Here is a 14,062-nt window from a genome sequence, read left to right as displayed (position 1 = left end):
GGACTCAACTACAGAGCACATTGGGGGCTGGTGCTGACTCAGCAGTTGATGGTCCTTGGCTTCACACCTAGGACCTGAAAGCTAATCCTTGGGTCCGCCCACAGGGTGAAAACTGAGAACTAGCTCCCAGAATGTGTCCTCTGATTTCCACTTGCAAATGCAGTACATACACACCCCCACACAAAAAGATTTAAATGGAAAGAGCAGTACATTATACACAGGTAGGATTTACCCAGATTTTAACTTGGTTTCTAACATTAACAAATCATTGACAGACTCTCTGGTACAGGAAAGCTTAGCATTTATACCAAGCCCTAGGCTCAATTCCTAGCATCAAATAATAATTAAATAAATGAATGAAAATAAAAATATCAAAGAATATAAATTATGTTGAGACTCAGAAAAAAACCACATTTAATACAAAATTCACTTCAATTTATTAATTTATAATAAAAAAATATTCAAGGTGATAAGTTACCTACATGTAAAAGTGAAAGTAAATTATTAAATCCCCATACCGTACAAATTTATGTAGAAATTAATGAGTACCCACTTACAGCTAATCACCTAACATTAAAAATTATAAAACAATTCTGTGATTTTTTTTTTTTAAAACAAACCTAGCTATCTATGTACATTGGTCAGACAGTATTTAAAGTATTAATCATTTCTGTAACCACAATTAAAATTCTACAAACTAAAAGTTGATTCTAGCAAAGGAACAAATAACAAAAAGCAAAGGAACTCTAGCATAAGAACACGGGAAGCTAAGAAGCAGATCATTGGTGATCATGTAAATTTTCAAGATCTGGGCAAACATAATGAGTATTACAAAAAGTACTGAAACAACCACTGTTTACTGATTTAGCTGGCAGCTGTAAAGTGGGAGAGGGAAGCCTAAAAATGAGACAGACTAAAGTTTCATGCAATAGTCAATTTATTCAGCATGCCAGACAATTTATACTCTGAGAGTCAGAGAAATTACCCAAGGAGCTGAAGGGGTCTGCAACCCTATAGGAGGAACAACAATATGAACTAACTAGTACCCCTAGAGCTTGCATCTCTAGTTGCATATGTAGCTGTGGATGGCCTAGTCAGCCATCAATGGGAGGAGAAGTCCTTGGTCTTGTCAAGATCATATGCCCCAGTACAGGGGAACGCCAGGGCAAAAAAGTGGGAGTGGGTGGGTTGAGGAGGGGGGGGGGGAGATGATAGGGGACTTTTGGGATAGCATTTGAAATGTAAATGAAGAAAATATCTAATAAAAAATGAAAGAAAAAAGGAAAAAAAAGAGTCATATAAAGTACCCAATTACATGGAAAAATTGAACATGGTTGGCATATATAAAAACAAATAACAATAGACAGCTGTAATGAATAATCTAAAGTAAGCTATTTCCATAATTTGGGAGGGGCACAAAAGCACATTCCAAGAACACAAGCACATTCCTTGTTTTTAATAACACACAGGCCATAAGACTCTTGTCTTGTTTTCTTTGAATTTTTTATAAGTATTCATAACTCTCTACATACACCTGGGCTGTGTTTTGACAAACCATATTTATGAAAAGTATTGTACGTCTGCTTAAATATATATGAAAAGAAAACTCAACCTTTATATTGCATCATCTTAAAAATGAATTCTAAATAGATCAAACATATAAAAGTAAAAAAACCACAAAAATTCTAGGATTAAAAAACTCCCACAGTGGGGAGGGGCAAAAAAAAATCCCTCCCACAGAATACAATGTCTGAGTTGGAAAGTAAATATTCTTAGAATGCCAAAAATATCTACCTTAAAAATACTAATAGTTTAAGACCGTAGTCCCCAGTAAGTGCACTACACTCCAGTGGAAGTGCACATATCCGCTACTTCATGCCCAGGCATGAACTGGACTTGATGGGCTAAACAAGCCAAAAGGAGGGCACCAAAGTTGGATTGGTAGAGAATGGAGAGAGAAGGGGGGTGGAGGAATAGAAAAGGGCTGGGGGTGGGAAAAGGAGAAACTGGGAGGTGTTGAAAAAGGGGTGAGTATTATCAAAACAGATTTTATGAAATTCTCAAACAACTAATAGAAAAATAAAAAAACCCGCATGCATTGAGTTTAAGAGGACAAATAAAACCATGGAGCTTATGACTATCCTGTGAAAAATGCTGATAAACTTATCTCAACAAAATTAAATATAACTTAGTTATTAGAATAAATAAACTAATAATGCCAGATATGGGCAAGTAGGTGATCATAGTTTGCTGAGAAGAATGAAAAATAATCCAGTACTTTTGGGAAAAGGTAATACAAAGTTAGCTACATACCTCTCTTATGATGCAGTAATTCTACCCTGTAGATATATGTGTAAAAGAAAGACTGCTAAGCCATATAAATATTTGCTTATTATTCAAACCTAGCCTAGAATCGTTTTTACATCCAAAATGAGTGAACACAAAACTTTTGCTACAATTATAAATAAAAATGTTGCTTAGAAAAACAACACTATCATACAACTATAAATACAAGGAATAATGTCAACAAATTCAACAACAAACCAGGCTGAAGAAGCCAGACAGAAAGAAAGAACATAAATATCCTGTTGTCTCTGTTATATGACTAATCAAGACTAATACATCAATATTGATTTCTATCTTATTAAACTAGCAATCTTGCCATGTGCCTAGGAAAAAGGGATCCTAGAAAAGAATTTATCAGGTACAAGTGTGTCTCAACTCTCATTACTGTTTCAACAACTGTTCCATATAGAATTTGCACAGAGAAAAAAACATGGGGAGTTCAGGACCACAAACAAAAATCACCTCACAATTAGGTGGGGTTGCTCACAGTATACCCCAGTGTTGTGTGCCACTCATTTCCTATAAAGGCTCCTTTTCTCCTATCCTCCCACCAAAACTTAGACTCAAACACTTCACATTTTGTACTAAGAAGCAAAACTTTCCTTGGAAATGGTCATTTCCAAACTTTGGCTATAGACTTAAAAGAACACACATCTGTATTTTGCTTTTTTATTCAACATAATGGACTCATTTTAGCCTAGGCTGGCCTTGGACTAAAGGCAATTCTCCTGCCTCAGCTTCTCAAATGCTGGGATTACAAAGGTCTGGGTCATAGTATGCAGCAAGAAATCAAATTTTAACACAAAGAACTTCATAGATACTTTCAATAGTCCCTCTGTATACAAAATTTTGATAGCCCAAGATTAATTAACTCAACCCCTAAAAACCAGCAATTCTACATACACTACACATGCTAGTTACAGATTTTTTTTTTCAAATAAATAAGCCAATAGTAATATCTACTTTCAAAAACTACCAACCAGCCTGTATCTGAATAGTAGAGGCAGGAATTCCAATCTAGGAATGTAGATGATGTGAGACTTTATTTTAAAGAACATTAAGAAAGGGTCAAACCACAAACAATCAAAATCCATAAAATACTTCAAAATGCTTGAAGAAAACTTTTTTTTGTTGTTTGATTCTATAATCTAGTATAATTTAATCAGCAGAAATATTGCATAAATGATAAAGAAAACAGTATTTAGAGTGGAAATTCAAAAGGTTGTATGGAGGGGAACGATCGGACTTAGCCAGCTATCCTAAGTCAGACAGAGACCTCCATGTTGATGTAGGATTGCTGCCTTCTGCAGACAAAAGATAGCTTCTCATTTGTCTGCATGGTTGACTCCGCAGCTTCCATTTTTAGTGTGATTTATTCTTAATATAACATTTGTTATAGTCTTTTATATTCCAATTTTCTTTCTGTATTTTTATATTATTCCAACTTCTAACTGCTTAGAATTCTCATAATAAAAAAGAACCCTAAAAAGGCACATGTAAGAAAGAAAGGCAAAGGATTTCTAGTCAGAGAGAAGAAGTCTAGAGTATATATTTGGTTGTATTTTCCCTCTGTAATTAGTGCTTGGATTTCCCAAAAAACATGTAACAATGGGATTATAATACAATAATCATATTTTTGTAGTGAGATGAAGCAATTGAAAGTATAGGTATTTTGTTTATGATATATTCTTGAAATAGTACTGGTGGTCAAAATATATAAGGTACAGTTACTTTTAAGTAACAAGAAACTTGTCTCAATAACTGGAGCCAAAGGTAATAGTAATGTCTATGACAATGGGAGTTGTTTGGCAGTAGTGTATGTAGACAGGCTAAGAGAGACAGAAAACTCATGTAAGTGATATAGGTGGGCAAGGGAAAAAGAACAGGAGACTACAGACAAAACCAGAACAATTGAAAAGATGGATATATGAGACACCCAAAGAAAGAATTATTGTACTTGGTAAGTAATTGGAAGATAAAGATATACAACAAAGCTGATTCGATGGCATTTGCCTTAAATGACATGACATAAACCAGAAGGAGACAAGAATGTTAACACATCAAAACTGAAAAGAAAATAATCAACTGACATGCTGTGATACACTTTCTCTCCTACAGAAAATACTCTTAGAGTTCATCCTTCCCTGATTTAAATTCTTCACTGCTCAACTGTCTTAAACATGTTCTTATTTTTGTTATTTAAAATTTTAATTAATAAGCTAGACTTTAAATTGTTTAGATAAGTATCAATTAAAAGGCACAGGTGAAGAAACTAGTTTGGAATGTGGCCCATGTGTTAAGAGGTTTCATCTATTGGTGGCATTTCTGTGAAGCAGAATATTTGGCAAGCAGATCTTGGGGATTGGGATGCACTGTTAGGTCATTGGGGATATTTTCTCAGACAGAACAGTAGACTCTGGTAGACTCTGGTCCCTTCTGCCTGTTTTGCTTCCTAGCCACTAAGAGAGCACTGCCATCTGGCATGCCCACAAAAGTTACAAGATAATCCATCAGACCAACCTTTGGCTGCAATCTCTAAGCCTGTGAGCCAATATATATCTTTTCTCTGTTAAGCTGATTATCTCAGACACTAGGCTACAATGACAGAGCACTGACTAAATACATGATTTCTGATAACAAAATTCAAAGTGGCCGTAGATTATTAAAAAAGAGAGCAAAAATTCTTTTCTAGGTCTTAAAATTTTGATTGACAATGTACAGCAATCAAATGAAGAGCATATCAGAAACTGAATATGAACGACCAAATGAAACAATTTCCTGGAATCTAACCTGCAACAAAACCTTGCAGGTTTACAAGACAGCAGTGACCAGTTTTCTCCTTTTTCCTGGACACTACAATACAAACCACATAATTTACAAAAAAATATTCATCTGTGTCAGTGTGTAGTCAATAAACTTGTAAGCACAAGACTGTCTTCTGTCAAACCAGTTTAGTTTAGTTGATCCAGTGTGCCCGATATTAAATAAATCCTGAACCTGGATAAAAGTATTTTTACTTTACTTTACCCTCATTGTCATTTCTGGGTACAATCCTATATAGGGTTCCACAGTTTGCTCTAAATTCCCCTTGGAGGGTCACTGTGCAAAGTTTGGTCCCTCAGGTAGCTCTACTGGGCATGGTGAGGTTTTAATAGTAACGCTAGAAGGCTGTCAGATTGCAGTAGCCTGCCCTGAGATGGACCAGAGGTCTCATCTTCAGAAACTTTGAGGTAATAAGTATAAAGCTAAGAAACTACAATTTTAAATACACATTCCAGGTAATTATGAATTCTGACATAGGCAAAGCATAGGCTTTGTATGCTATGTATACATGTGATGATGTTGAAAATTCTATGATACTAAACTTGGAACAATAATTTGCATTTTCTGTTTCTCAAAGTTATCAGATATTACATTAAACTTACATCTTATTGTGTAATCACTGGAGGCATCACTGGTAGGCTTTAAACAAGCAAGATAATTCAAATAAGATTTGCTATGAATAAGGGCATAAGGTCAAGAGAATGATGACAGCCTCAACCAATGGGAGTTGGAGGGTCTGAAGGCGTACATATTTAAGGTACTTAAAAGGATCAAATTAGTGCACGCGTGTGTACCTTTCTAAGACCCTAGTCTCTAATAGTTTTAACTGAGTCTTTAGCTACATTGATTTTAAATTGAACTATCAAATAAGACTGTGCCTAACAAAACTAAAATTCCAGGCTTTTTCAAGTGGTAGAAAACTATTATAACAACATAATACTGTTTGAATGTCTGTAGCAACTTCATTGTTTCATAAGTGGAAGGTCATATTGGCTTGTTTCTTCATATATGTTAGTGAAATTATTGGAGAACTATTTACCACATACAAATATCATGGCACAAATTCTGGATTGCCTAAATATTCTCCCCATACTTTTTTAAAATTCCTGCCTCTGGCTAAGCTTGTGCTGAAACTTTCCCTAGAAACTCAATTTCATATGAAACTAAATAGAGAATTTAATTACCAGTATGAATTAAAAAGCTAACTTATCCTTCGTGAATGATACTCTTCATTAAATGGTTACACATGAGCTGGGGGTAGGGGTAGAGTACAAATAGCGACCTTGAGAAGTGGTATCAGGCATGTAAACAGGCAGAAACACAAGGAGCACCTTTAGCTTCCTACTATGTATTTTACCACAAACAGAATAAAAATTGATTTAAAACTCTGATAGTCCATCTGTAGAAAATGATGTTAAAAAACAGAAGGCTGTGCAAAGAGCTCAAGAGAGCTAAAGGCCATGCTCCTAATTTATACCCTCCCCGCAAAAAGCTACAGATAAACCCGTGACACTCTGAAAGCATTTTAGAGAACAGAATTCACAGGCAAAACTGGAGTGCTGCACATGCGTGAGGATAAACAGCTCCCAAGCATTTGCTTTCCAGCATGGAAAGACATGGATATGTCTGGTATGTTTAAGGACATACTAATGGTAGCATGTGGGCAGCTTGAATATGAATACCTGAAGACAAGGGCATTTGAATATGAATACCTGAAGACAAAGGCATTAAAGTGAGAGCTACATTCTCTTGTATGCTTTCTTCTACAATGCCTACATGAAGAGGACAATGGACAGAAGCATGAAAAAATCTTTTTATGTGCTGTTGTTTTGGGGGAAGACAAACACTGCTAAAATGCTATCAGGCAGTTTCCCCTCCATTATCCTAGGCTAGAAAGAAGACTCCGAAGAGCAACACTTGGTAGAGTGGGAAATGGCAATCTGAAGGCACTGGTGCAAAGGTTCTGCAACTTACTTTGGCTTCATGGCATGCAAACATGCTTGCTTCAGCCAAATAGCTTTAGTTGCCTAGTTGTGCTTCTGTCACAATTTGAGTTCATGTTGTTAAGACATTCTCAGTAGCTCTGCTACAGGGACCACCGTTGAAACCGGGAGACCCACACTTCATACTCATCTAAGTTTCACTTTCTTTTCTTTCTTTCCTATTTGTTTGTCTGTTTGTTCAACATGAGGCCACTTGTCTCTTACAAACGGAGTAAAACTATTCCCCCTTCACTTGGGTCTAGGCAAATGTCTAATGGGAGACATTTTGACACAAGAAGGTTGAAAACTCAGATCATGCTAATGAAATCATTTCCTGAATGTGTGCCTCTTGAAAGGCAGGCCATTTAACTATGTATAGATCACCAATCACTTCACTTAAAATATCCAACCAACTGCAGCCTCCAAATAACCTTTTCCTCAAATCACCTGCTTCTTCATACCTCAACCATGCCTTCCTTAGTAGATTTGAGACAGAACCATCCCCATCTCCTCATGCTTGGTCGCTGCTTGAATAAACACTTTTAATAGAACATTTAGTTGACTGACATACTCTGTGTCAAGAAAATCTGTCTCTGTAATATTAGTATTCCCAATATCTGGGCTCATAGAACTTGACTTAGATTAAACAGGAGTCATCAGAATACCAGAGACAAAAATACCCTCTTTGTCCCTTCCTCCCTACCCCCTTCTTTCCTTTCTTTCTTCGATGGCATAAGCAGCATAGATGATAAAACAGAAAGAGGATACAGGGAAGGAAGGACTGCTTCAAAGGACAAAGTCTTTGGGGGAAGCAGAACAAAGGAAAGATTTAAGACCCGCCAAACATTTTAATACACTGAGAAAAACCTAATAGACACTAGTCAAACAGTTTACGAATATAGCTTTTGCATCGCACTCCGGCTTGAGAACTGTCAGTAAAGCCATCATACATTTATATGCTTGGTATTTATACTATGGAGTGAAAAGTTTCCACAGTGAGATGACTAAAGATAGGTAGAAACTACCTATGCCCGGTTGTGGATAGCCCTGGCTAATTATATTTGATGTTAATTCCATTCTCCTGTGAGTGGCTTTGAACAAGGAAAGAGTCAGCAGCATTCAGGTGATTTCCTGTAAACCTGCTTCCCACCTTAATTTGTAAAATAAAGGAGAACTGATGATTGGGCAGATAAAAGGGAAGGTGGAGCAGAAGGTGAGGGAGACTAGAAGGAGAAAATGGAAGAGGGAGAGGACTCAGAGGAGGAAGAGGAAGAAGAAAAGCAGAGCAGAAGCACAGGGCCTGGAGAAACCGCAAGTTCGAAGGGTCTCATAAGCTGTGAAAGATGGTAGTGTAGCAGTAGATCTGACCAGTCTAGGCGCACAGCATGTAATCATATTATAACTGTGCTGTGTTTTCATTGGCGGGGCATATTTGGGAGGAGATTTACCGCAACAATGCCCCAATACTGTTTTCTTAATAGAGGATGAACACTATGTGGACAAACCCCCAAAATTTAACTGTTCTGTTCAAGTGATAGAATTACACCTAACTTTCTATATTCTTTATTTACTGAAAGTCCTCTACTACTAGAAGAAAAATGAACATGCCAAAGCACAAATGATGCAGGGACAAGGGATAATCTCTTGAGTAAGTTGGCTGCATTTATAGTGCCCAAATATTTTCTTGGCCAGGCATAGCTTTATAAAATGCAATAGGATGAGAAGAAAGCTTGTTACTATTTTTTTCTTTCACTTTTCTAATATGTAACATATATATAACTAGACAGGCATAAAAACAGGAAACTCTATAATTGAAATGCAAATATTATTATAACCAATCAAACTCATGTTTATTTTCAAAACTGCTGTTTATCAATACAAAATAAAGTACTAAAAGGATGATGGAGATGGCTTCTTAAGGAGTTATTTAAATCTGATGGAAAAATTTACACATAGCTTCTCACGCTGACATCACATCAATATAGCAGCAGTGGCAGGAGTACAGGGGTTACCTTGAGACTGTTAAAGGAAAATTCCATTATTTCCCCCAAATAGAGTATAGGTTTAAATGAGCAGGAAATTCTTCTTGTTACACATATTGTAAGCAATTTTGGGGAGGTGGGGGAGCTTGGCCAGATCTATGTTAAGTATTTACTAAGTGCATTTTTATTCAGCTAGAAAATGTATTTTTCCATTATGTACATTTCAGTATCTGTAAGTAGCACTCATTAAATCTACCTCTTCTTTTACAATATTCCTGAGACTTAGGAAGCAACACAGGCCACAGCCACCAGCACAGGCTCATGACAGAGCCATGGACCTAGACATGGTCCTTGGCAACAGCCTGGGCACCAACATCAGCTCGATCCCCAGTGGCTCATTATTCGTTGTGTCTCCGTTCTACCTCTCTCCGCGGTGCCTGAATTGCTAGGTTTTGTGTTCCCTCCTAGCTTGCCAATACTCACTTCCTCTTTCCCATCTCCCATTTCCCATTCCTTTATTGTAGAGGTGCCCACATCAGGGCCAGAGCAGAGGCTTGGGTATCTCTTTCCAGCCACCCCAGGGCTGCCTTATGTAGTCATTTTTATTTCTTCTGTTAAAAACACTCCATTAAATCCATAGCCTACCTTTGAATTGGGTCACTTGGCTTTTTGAGTTTTACATATTCTGGATGTTAATCTTCTGTCAAATGTTATAACTTTCTCACTTGGTGAGCTTACTCTTCCTTAGCTGTTCAGCAGATTTTTAGTTTTATGACACAAATAGGATAACAGAGTCCTATTTAGAAAGTCCTTTCCCACAACTATTTCTTATAGGATATTATCTATGTTTTATTCAAGCAATTTCAACGTATCACATTGAGCACACTGATCCATTTGGGGTTAATTTTTTGCACGGTGATAGAGATGGGTCTAATTTCATCCTACACACATGCATCCTTGGTAGCAGCAGTTGTTGAAGATGCTGCCTTCCTCTTTGCTGTAATATATATTCATGTTAGCTCCGTGGACATCTGTCTGGGTGAGAACCACACTGTTTGCATTACTGCAGCTCAGTCCTAGCTCTGGGAATCTGCAATGGTGATCCTTCAAGCACTGTTCTTTATTGCTCAGATTGCTGTTGCTGCCTGGGTCTTTTGTGTTACCATATTAATTTTAAAATTTTATTTTCTATTTCTGTAATGAATATTCTGAGAGATTCTGTTCAAGATTTCATTTAATCTGTAAAATGCTTTTGTTAGAATAATCATTTTGACAAGTTAATTTTGCCAATCCTTGAGCACTTGAAGTTGTTCCATATTTTAGAGTCTTCCTTAATTTCCCACTTCGGGTATTTCAAGTTTTCACTGTATAAGTCCATCACATCCTTGGCTAAGTTCACCCCTAGACATTTTATTTACTTTAAGGCTACTTGTTTTACTCAGCATGATTATTGGTGGTGAACAAAAAGGTTATTGTATCCAGTTACTTTGCCAAAAATGTTGAATGCCTCCAGAGGTTTTTCTTTGGAATTTTTTGAGTTTCTTATGTATAACATGCTCTCATCTGCAAACAAGGATAATTTGACTTCTTTCCCTACTTAGATTTTTTAATTTCCTTTTCTCCTGACTCACTAATTTGAGCACTGTATTGAAAGGGAGGGGAAATAGTGGACAGCCCTCTTCTTCTTGATTCTAATGGGATTGCTTTGAGATTTCCCCACTTACAGTAGGTAATGTTGGTTCTGAGTTTCTCATAACTTTTACTATGCTGTTCTTTGCTCTTTCCAGTCCTACTCTCTCTAGGACTTTAGCAGGAAGGCATTTTGATTTTGTGTTAAGCTTGTATATCCACTGACATGTCTCTGTGTGTTAGACCATGTACGTGATTTATTATGTTACTGACTTGTACGTGCTGAACGTCTCCAAGATAAATCTACTGAGTCATGGTGGGAGATCCTTGATGTATGCCTGTATCTTGTTTTGAAGTATTTTATACTGAAATTTTATTGAAGTGCTGGCAAAATAGGATATTCATATGCAGAAGAATGATACTTGATAATTCTGTAAGACTGTATTTTAGACATGAAACTATAAAAATACAAAGATAAAACTCACAATGGGAAAGTATCAGTATATTGAAACAGGCAATGATCTATTTTGGGTATGATCTTAAAAGCATTGACTACAGATGAGATTTTAAAACTAAAACAAGAAAGAAAACTGCACTATGAGATGATCAATGAATTCTATGAAGATGTCTCCAACACATGATAAAATGTTCATGTTAAGGGATCCTAAGAACAACTCAGCAGTAAATACATAGTGTGGGGTTGGGAGTGGGCAAGCGAACAGAACAAACATTTCTTAATAAGAATAGGAAAGTGAGCAACATGAATATGAAGAATGTTCAATATGACAAATCATCATAGAGGCACAAAACCACAATGAGATATTATCACTTATCTGTTAGAATTTATGTCATCAGGAAGAAATCCTGGTCATGATGTTGGTGGGAATGTAATTTGTATAGCTATTGTGAAAAGCAGTATGAAAATGTTCCTTTAAAATCTAAATATATAACAACCATGTGATTTAGGAATCCTAAGGAATACTACAGAACTTATAAGTCGGGAAATTAGCACCCCAAGACAATTGTACTTCCATGTGAGCTGCATTGTTCGTTATAAGAAACAAGGTACAGAATAACCACCAACAAATGAATAAAGAAGACAGCAGACAGGCAGACATATACATGCACATTATATGTTTGTGTGCACGCACATGCACACACACACACACACACACACACACACACACACACACACACACATCTACCTGGTACAAAAATGACTCGAGGCTGTTTATTTACAATGAACCTGGAGTGCACTGGGGTAAGTAAAATAAGTCATACACAGAAGAATAACCATGACATGTTTTTGTGTATATTATATAAAAAGGTCAAATGCATAGAAGTAGAAGGTAAAATAATGGTTACCAGAGGCTAGGAATAAAAAAGCAAAGGAGAAATGTTGGAGAGACAGTACAATTTGCATATCATGTTGACATTTACTAATATAATACATAATTCAAAATAGTTGAAACTTCAATGATCTTAGGTGTATCAATCTAATCAGAACAGCTATCATCAAGAAAATAAACAACAGATAGATACTGATAAAGACATGAATACAAGGAAAGCCCTAAATGCTGCTGGTGGGAAGATAAGTAATTCACTATGGAGTTCCTTAAAATACTACAAACACAACTAACATAGAACTCAGCTTTCTTACTTCTGGGTATATGCCCAAGGACTCCAAATTAATTAACTCACAGATACCTCAGTATATTTATTAAGTATAATAAATACTTTATTATAAAAGCAAACAATAAATCCATCAACAGAGAAATCTGTTTTTAAATTCATAATGGATATTTTCACTATAAAGATCATTTACAGGAAAATGAATGTAACTGAAGAGTATCAGTGAGTTAATTAAGCTAGCCTCTGAAAGACAAATATTACACCTTCTGTCGCAATGGTGGGTCCTAGACTTTATATATATATATAGAAAATCATATGCACAGATAACATGAAAGTAGACATGAAACTGTTGTAAGAAACAAAGGGAACTAATCAGGGGCAGGGAGACAACAAAAACAGAAAAGGCAGCGGTATATGGGGGTGGTGGGGGGAGATACTAAAAGCAGTTTTATACTTATACAAAAGTGGCATCATATAGCCTATTATAATAAAATTAAACAATTTTTGATAAACCAAAACCAAAACCAAACATCTCTGCTCTTTGTCCCTGTACATTTTGTAGGTAGGACACATTTTTGGTTAAAGTTTTGTGAGTGCATTGCTAACCTTTATTCTTCCACTGGGAGTCCTGTCTGGCTACAGGAAGTAGTCACTTCAGAATCCATATGCTTCACCTGCTAAGAGTTTCAGCTAGAGTCAACTCCATAGACATCCTGGGAGGTGTCCCCCTCCCAGGTCTCTGGCATGTACTAGAGATGCCCACCAATGACTGGCCCAAATTGAGACCTATCCAATGGGCAAGTACCAATCCCTGTCACTATTAATGATACTCTGTGATGTTTGTAAACAGGATCCTAACCTAACTGTCATCTGAGAGACTCCACTCAACAGTTGACTGAAACAGATGTAGAGACCCACAGCTAAACATTAGATGGAATTCAGGAGTCTTGTGGAAGAGTTAGGGGAAAGAGTGACAGACACAAAGAGGATGGGGACTCTACCAGAAGACTAACAGAGTCAACTAAGCTGGACCCTTGGGGTCTCTGAGAGATTGGACCACTAACCAAAGAATGGGGTATATATATATAATACACACACACACACGCAGCTTGGTCTTCATGTGGGTCCCCTAACAACTGTTCCTGAATTCATCATTTCCTGCTTGTAGATCACACTCCCCTAACTGGGCCTCCTTGTCTGGCCTTGGTGAAAGAGGAGGCACCTAGCTCTGCAGTGACTGATGTACAGGGGGCCGGGAAGGGAGGGTGGGTAGGGAATGATTATGGAGGCTCCTTCTTCTCAGAGAAGGGAGGAGGAGTTTCAAGGATGGGTCTGAGAATAGAGGGGGGCTGATAGTGGAATATAAAGTGAATAAAACAAAACAAAGAACCCCCAAACCACCTCCAAACAAAAACAATGTTTGGGACCAACAGACACCAAGCTATCAGAGACTACCGTTGTATATCCCTTACGACATACACATTGATAAAATGGAGTTCGCCTTTTCCCTATTCTCAAATCACACATTCTCCTGCCATCCAGGAATCCAAGAGTGTGTGGGCTATTAACTATGGGACACAGAGCCCTGCCTGTTCTCTGAAACCTATAAGGGAATCACTACTTGGTCATGTGGTCTGAACTCTTCTCAGAGCCCTGCTATACCATCTG

At 37.1% G+C, this 14,062-nt stretch overlaps 1 protein-coding gene and 1 non-coding gene across 3 annotated transcripts in view; both read right to left on the bottom strand.

Annotated features, from left to right (window-relative positions):
- The window catches only part of Cop1 (COP1 E3 ubiquitin ligase), a 120,214-nt gene that overhangs the window by 2,817 nt on the left and 103,335 nt on the right, over positions 1-14,062 (bottom strand). The gene's annotated exons all lie outside the window — the stretch shown is intronic.
- Positions 3,568-3,707, bottom strand: LOC115032516 (small Cajal body-specific RNA 3). Its single transcript, XR_003838172.1, has one exon.

The sequence above is a fragment of the Mus caroli genome, unplaced genomic scaffold (genome assembly GCF_978045245.1).
Source record: "Mus caroli unplaced genomic scaffold, Mus_caroli_1 scaffold_1, whole genome shotgun sequence".
Lineage (NCBI taxonomy): Eukaryota > Metazoa > Chordata > Mammalia > Rodentia > Muridae > Mus > Mus caroli.
The sequence above is the reverse complement of the archived record's forward strand: the minus strand, read 5'-3'. Positions and strand labels throughout refer to the sequence as shown.